An 8,081-nucleotide genomic window follows, 5' to 3' on the forward strand; every position below is an offset into this window, starting at 1 on the left:
TGTTCATATGCCACCAAAGATCGAGAACCCGATACAGATGGTCGACGAAGGAAATGGGTGATTCCATTATCTTTCGTGAGTCTAAGGTGCTACTGAATGAGGTGATATGCCGATGAGTCGGATGGCCAAGAGAATGCCATGTTTGCCAGGTCGTGCAACCATATTGCGAAAGAGTGGGAGCCTTGGACTATAAATTTGGGGAATAATCATAGCGGAGATCTTGCCAAAGATGCGTACGACACATCAAGCTGAGTGTCTTTCCTTCGGGAGAAGACTTTGGGTTGCTTGAGGGCATTGCCAAGGTGAGGAAACGGATTCGAGGGTATAGCGAAGCTTCGAAATGGGGCGAGTTTCCAAGTTAGAAGGTGTCATCATTCTGGAAAGGGGTATGTCGAATGATCGGGGACCGAGAGTGTCCAAGTGCATGGCACACCGAACCGGGAAGCCGTGCTAGCAGGACCAGGAGAGTACCTGTCTATAGGGTGAGTATTGAAGTACTACCGGGAGAATTGGCTACTTGCCGAGGAAGTGGAAACTGGAAAACAAAGAGCTTTGTTCGAAAATGCGGCGATGCTATGACTTTGGGAATGTAGTACTCACCAAAGGTCGTCCCAAGTGCTGGCCATATGCCAAGTGGGACGACAGTGCTAAGATGTATCCTCCACATTGAGTGTGGGAGGATCCTTCCTATGCAAGAGGCATATGGGCGAAGTCGTGGGTCTGGAAGCGAACACATCTTCAAGGTAGTGAGGGCAAAGAAAGCTACGGGAGCGGAACGCTACGTGAGCTATGCCAAGAGGGCGTCTTAATGCTACGGGAGCGAAAGGCTACGGGAGCCATGCCAAGGGCATCTTAAGGCTACGGGAGCGAAAGGCTACGGGAGCGACGTCAAAAGAGCACATGATGTGCTAACCTGTGAAGGGAAAGCTTCAGACGGACATGAAGATCGTGAGGGTCATGGTGTGATTGACTAGTGTGGGTCAATCATAAAGTTAGACACCAGAGGGTGCAAGTGCGGAGGCACTTTCCAAGTGAACACCGAATGGAAGTGAAGTGTAGAGGCACGCTTGGAAGATACTTGGGGGAGAAGTGCATGGGGCATGACTCCTTTTGAGAAAGGACTTCGAGGAAGTCCAACCCACAGGACAAAGGGAGCTTGAATGGGCATACCTGAGGGGGCAGACTCCGGGATGTCTTAAGCCATGGTGTGTCATCGGGGATGATGACATTATGAGTGTGGGAGGATGTCACAACTCACATTTTGGAGTTGTGATTTCGGCCAAGAATTGGTGAGAAAAGGTCCTTCTGATGGTCTGACGTAGAGCAGTCTACTCGGGCAACTTGGGCTTTTTAATTTTAAGCATATATAAGGGGGGGTATAGGTGATGAAAGCTCCGACCTGCCTCCCCCATGCGTGCTGCCACCGAGCCGTATAGAACGAGCTACCTTGGGGGAAACCTCAAGGGCCTGCCTGGATGACTCAAAAGGAGTGTCGAAGGCACCCATACGAGTTAGGGAAACTCTATGGGCGGCGCAATGCCTTCGGGCCTGTGTTGGGCATCAAAGTGGTGCTGGAGGCTCGATGTGTGGAACGGCCAGCCCCGCGGGCTGCCAAATGTTGGAACGAGACCTCCGTGCCGATTGGATACTTGACGCACCTGTCATAGGAGCATCATATGTCGATTTGTGAGCATGGCTTTGGTTCAACCATGCAAGCAAGGGTCCGTTGGCCTAAAGGTGCAGGTGTGGGCGACACTGCACTACTTCGGAATGGAAGCGTGCTGCAAGTGGGCTATGTATGGGCATGGCACGAAAGAGGCGCATGACAATGGCCAAGGGCTAAAGGTTGCCTTACTCGGGCGAGGCACGAGCTAGTCACGGATGCACTAAGCGAGTGTCAAGCTTGAGGATTGGGCTGTGCACGCGGGAGCGATGCTCAGTCTTGGGCTAAGGACAAGACATGTCCTAAGCCAATCCCCCAGGGCGCGCATGGATTGTGATCCTAAGATAAAGCGCCACGACATGTCTAGGGCCAAGGGCCTAGGCATCTTACGGGCGGCACAAGTTGGGGCGAGCCTACGAGCGAGTCCCACCAACAGGCACAGGATCGTGCTTGGGAATCCTAGGATGAGAAGAAGGCTGGCCTGCAGTGAGGGAAACTGCAGGCGCCACACGGGCGAGCAGGTGCCGCTACCCAATGTAAGGATTTGGGCCCGTGACACTTGGTATCAGAACTGATTAAGGCCATACTATGCCATGGCATAACGTCAAGGCAAAGGGTGGATGTGGTGAGTGCATTTTGGATGTCAGTGCCGAGATCACGTCAAAGCAGAGATTGATGTTCATATGCCACAAAAGATCGAGAACCCGATACTGATGGTCGACGAAGGAAATGGGTGATTCCATTGTCTTTCGTGAGTCTAAGGTGCTACTGAATGAGGTGATATGCCGATGAGTCGGATGGCCAAGAGAATGCCATGTTTGCCAGGTCGTGCAACCATATTGCGAAAGAGTGGGAGCCTTGGACTATAAATTTGGGGAATGATCATAGCAGAGATCTTGCCAAAGATGCGTACGACGCATCAATCTGAGTGTCTTTCCTTCGGGAGAAGACTTTGGGTTGCTTGAGGGCATTGCCAAGGTGAGGAAACGGATTCGAGGGTATAGCGAAGCTTCGAAATGGGGCGAGTTTCCAAGTTAGAAGGTGTAATCATTCTGGAAAGGGGTATGTCAAATGATCGGGGACCGAGAGTGTCCAAGTGCAAGGCACACCGAACCGGGAAGTCGTGCTAGCAGGGCCAAGAGGGCGCCTGTCTATAGGGTGAGAATTGAAGTACTACCGGGAGCATTGGCTACTTGCTGAGGAAGTGGCAACTGGAAAACAAAGAGCTTTGTTCGGAAATGCGGCGATGCTATGACTTTGGGAATGTAGTACTCACCAAAGGTCGTCCCAAGTGCTGGCCGAATGCCAAGTGGGACGACAGTGCTAAGATGTATCCTCCACATTGAGTGTGGGAGGATCCCGCCTATGCAAGAGGCATATGGGCGAAGTCGTGGGTCTGGAAGCGAACACATCTTCAAGGTAGTGAGGGCAAAGAAAGCTACGGGAGCGGAACGCTACGTGAGCTATGCCAAGAGGGCGTCTTAATGCTACGGGAGCGAAAGGCTACGGGAGCCATGCCAAGGGCATCTTAAGGCTACGGGAGCGAAAGGCTACGGGAGCGACGTCAAAAGAGCACATGATGTGCTAACCTGTGAAGGGAAAGCTTCAGACGGACATGAAGATCGTGAGGGTCATGGTGTGATTGACTTGATTGACTAGTGTGGGTCAATCATAAAGTTAGACACCAGAGGGTGCAAGTGCGGAGGCACTTTCCAAGTGAACACCGAATGGAGGTGAAGTGCAGAGGCACGCTTGGAAGATACTTGGGGGAGAAGTGCATGGGGCACGACTCCTTTTGAGAAAGGACTTCGAGGAAGTCCAACCCACAGGACAAAGCGAGCTTGAATGGGCATACCTGAGGGGGCAGACTCCGGGATGTCTTAAGCCATGGTGTGTCATCGGGGATGATGACATTATGAGTGTGGGAGGATGTCACAACTCACATTTTGGAGTTGTGATTTCGGCCAAGAATTGGTGAGAAAAGGTCCTTCTGATGGTCTGACGTAGAGCAGTCTACTCGGGCAACTTGGGCTTTTTAATTTTAAGCATATATAAGGGGGGGTATAGGTGATGAAAGCTCCGACCTGCCTCCCCCATGCGTGCTGCCACCGAGCCGTATAGAACGAGCTACCTTGGGGGAAACCTCAAGGGCCTGCCTGGATGACTCAAAAGGAGTGTCGAAGGCACCCATACGAGTTAGGAAAACTCTATGGGCGGCGCAATGCCTTCGGGCCTGCGTTGGGCATCAAAGTGGTACTGGAGGCTCGATGTGTAGAACGGCCAGCCCCGCGGGCTGCCAAATGTTGGAACGAGACCTCCGTGCTGATTGGATACTTGACGCACTTGTCATAGGAGCATCATGTGTCGATTTGTGAGCATGGCTTTGGTTCAACCATGCAAGCAAGGGTCCGTTGGCCTAAAGGTGCAGGTGTGGGCGACACTGCACTACTTCGGAATGGAAGCGTGCTGCAAATGGGCTATGTATGGGCATGGCACGAAAGAGGCGCATGATAATGGCCAAGGGCTAAAGGTTGCCTTACTCGGACGAGGCACGAGCTAGTCGCGGATGCACTAAGCGAGTGTCAAGCTTGAGGATTGGGCTGTGCACGCGGGAGCGATGTTCAGTCTTGGGCTAAGGACAAGACATGTCCTAAGCCAATCCCCCAGGGCGCGCATGGATTGTGATCCTAAGATGAAGCGCCACGACATGTCTAGGGCCAAAGGCCTAGGCATCTTACGGGCGGCACAAGTTGGGGCGAGCCTACGAGCGAGTCCCACCAACAGGCACAGGATCGTGCTTGGGAATCCTGGGATAGGAAGAAGGCTGGCCTGCAGCGAGGGGAACTGCAGGTGCCGCTACCCAATGTAAGGATTTGGGCCCGTGACATTGAGCTATCAAAATATGCTCTCGTTATTCTTAACTTTCATGAACTATATTGTCCTATTCTTGTGTGCCTCTCTAATTTTTGTTCAACATGGCAAGCCATTTTCTTTCTCATTCCATTCGGTACAGCTTATTTTGTATCATGAGCAAAAGGTGCAAGCAGCATACTCATGGTCAAGTTGATGTCAGAGTTGAAGTAAACAGTTGAATTTAATTAACTGGGAAAACAAAAATTCGAAAGACACAACAGGGAACATGTCCCAAGTCTCAAAAACTCCAATGTGATGCAAGTTAGATAAATCTTAAAAGATGGCTTCAATGATTATTAGCTTCATAGTCTTAAGCTCCATCTCCAACTTAATATCTAATAACATCACGTGCTTGGACAATATGGAGACCCTCAGTCTCTTCCTCATAACCCTGCAAAACAAGCAGAAAATTCATTATGGTGGAACTTATCAGGTCTCGTTCATTAGGAAAAGCCAAAGCATATATTGCACGAAAAATTATATGACCCGTGGAAGTTCAGGACGTACCTTCACCACAACACAGGCACAACCGACTACCTGGCATCCCCTTCAGAATAGATCTTACATAACCGCAAAAGGAGAAAGCTCATTGTCAATAAGCCATTGGATTTTGAATTATACATGATACACGTCAGCAACAATAGAAACTATAAAGCACTTCAAAGAGAAGTCAATCAGTTATTAGCCATAGTCCTCTCCACTCAATTCCAGTAAAATGTAAAAAAGGCACAAGTCTATTAAAAGATTAAAAGGAAAACAAGGTCCAAAATGAAGTAGGAGCGGTTTTTCATCCGGAGATTTAAGCATCAGCATGCCCTAAAACCCTCAGTCCCAAAAGCGTAAAAACGCCCATTACTCTTTCACTTTCGAATCAGAAAGGCAGCTAGCCATCTAAACTGGAGCTATAGATCAGCAACAATCAATTACTTACACCAGCTCATTCGCCAAGAGTTTTTTCATTGGGACTGTAATCAAACTGACATTGTGATCAGCACAAGGTGCTTTCACCAGTTTGACGTAATCTGGCTGGTCGAAATCCTGAGCTAACACACAAAGTTGTAAAGCATGCTTCTCAATCACCTTTGCACCCTCATGAGCTCTAGGCTTCCTGAGCACCAGCTGCAAAGCAGTCATGATGTCCATGGGCTCTCCAAGAGCTAGAGCAGGAGTCTCGGCAGCGGTAACAGCAACATCCTCTCTACAGTTATAAAAATGTCAGCTAGAGAACACCTTATATTTAAGGTTCAAGAAATTGAGAGTTTAAAGTAATTCTCCACTCTTTTCTTAGCCTTATAAGGACGCACATAGAGAAAACCATTGTTCGAGAAATGCTTCCCGGTTTTAAAATAAAAAATGACTAGGAAGAAACCACAAATTAATGCTACGGTTATCTTTTGGAAACATTTGTGTTGATTGCATAACATCCAGTGTAAGAAAAATAATAGGTACTACTTCAGAAACTATACAGCCATTGTTGAGACCGCATGCCAATGCTAATTTCTTCTTCTTTTTTTTTTTTGAAAATGCGACTTTTTTAGCTGATGCAGGCAAAAAGATTATATACTAGAGAGCATTTTCAAACTATTAGATCTTCCCTGAAGGGAAAACAAAATTTGAAGTACACAACAATAAGGGAAGTTAGTTTGAAATCTCAAAAACTCAACTATAAATAAATGCCAAAAAGATAGAATCACGAGAACTCTAGCTTCATAGTCCCCTAAAGCTCTATCTCGAGATTCTATTTAATGAGACTTCACGTACTTTTGGACGATATGGAGACCCTCGGTCTCTTCTCCATGATCCTGCAGAATCAATCAGAAAATTCATTACGATGGAATGTAATTCTAGTTTGGCAACTTATCAGCTACTGTTCATGTAAAGCCACAGGATACAGGATGTACCTTCAAATCTTGCATAACTGTAATCGAAAAGATCATAGTCAATGAGTGATGGATTTCGATTTACATGATACACTTCAACAAAAATGCAAACTACAAAACACTTCAAAGAGAAGTCAACAAGTTAATAATCAGAACCCCTCCTGTGCCCCTCCACGCCACTCCAATACAAGCAAAAAAGCATAGGTCTGTTAAACACGATCAATTAACCAAAGGTTAAAAGATGATCCAGGTCCAAAAATGGAGTTAAGACTTCAGTCACAACATTCTGGGAATTATTAACTACAAGTCCCTAAAACCCTTCCATTCCTAAAATATATACAGTAAAACACACATTCCAATTTCATTTTCACACCAGAAAACAGCTATTCAAGGACACTAAAGACTGATTATACAGTAACTAGAGTGACAGATAAGCAATAATCAATCACTTACACCAGCCCATTCACCAAGAGTTTTTCCATTCACAAAGTGCTTTCACCAGTTTGATGTAATATGTCTGGTCGCAGTCCTCAGCTAGCACACAAAGTTGCACAACATGCTTCTCAATAACCTTTGAACCTTCATGGAGTCCTCGAGCAAGTCCACCATGAGCTCCAGACTTCCTGAGCACCAGCTGCAATGCAGTCATGATGTCCATGGGCTCAAGAGTCTCAGCATCAGCAACACCCTCTTGACATTTATGAAAAAAGTGAGCTAGTGAACAACACACACAAAAATTTTTATAAACCACAAACTAAAGACCAAATTAGCAAAGCAAGAAAGCACGATCCGTCATCACACAACAATAGGATATGAGCCAATACCACATGAATCTCAAACTTTGGCCTCATAAAGAAAACAGACATTTTAAACAAATGGCTCTACAACAAGTTTTTCTTCAAATAAAAGAGGAAATACAAGAAAATAAGAGTATCCAAACAACATGCAATTTATGCAAGTGAGACAATCTTTTATTCTTATGACAAACTTTATCAAAATTCAGATAGAACGGTCTATTCAGCTAAAGATTAAGTGGTCAACCAAAAGTGAAATTTGTCATATGGTTTAGGTTCTGCTTTTGGGAAATCACAGTTTAGCAATGTGTAGTTTTAAATAGCAAATACTCCATGGATACGAAAAGCTGAACAGAATTGCAGAAACTGACAGAAACACCATTGTAGGTTAGTGGTGTTTGGTTCTGTTTCAAGCAATTGATATTAAAATACCTAGCCCTAGATGGTTCGCTAATTGGGCTTGTGAGAAACCACTGGGATAACTACAAACTCATTTGATTCCAGAAGACGTTTCTGATAATTGATTCATGCAGACATACAAATGATTTGCATATTTTAATGCAAGGGCTGTTCTTGATAGTAGATCAAGACAAATTAATCAAGTCTTAAAAATCTGTCACGTGCCTAAATTACTAGAAACGGAAAAGACAACAACTTTAACACTATAATGACTTAAGTAAACTGAATTTTAACAAGAAAGCTACATAAACCTAATACTTACCCTGCCAATTTTTCTTTCTTGGTAAATGTTAAATCCAAGACCTAGCACCTGTTGTTTCCAATAGTTGAAGACAAAACTCAGTCAGGTAAACAGAATGAAGAATAGACTCC

General features: G+C 45.9%; 1 pseudogene; it reads right to left on the reverse strand.

Moving 5' to 3' along the window:
• Window positions 1–4,829: 4,829 nt before the first annotated feature.
• On the reverse strand, window positions 4,830–7,123 carry LOC142173861 (small ribosomal subunit protein eS12-like; annotated as a pseudogene).
• Window positions 7,124–8,081: the final 958 nt, after the last annotated feature.

This window comes from Nicotiana tabacum, chromosome 19 (assembly GCF_000715075.1).
Source record: "Nicotiana tabacum cultivar K326 chromosome 19, ASM71507v2, whole genome shotgun sequence".
NCBI lineage: Eukaryota > Viridiplantae > Streptophyta > Magnoliopsida > Solanales > Solanaceae > Nicotiana > Nicotiana tabacum.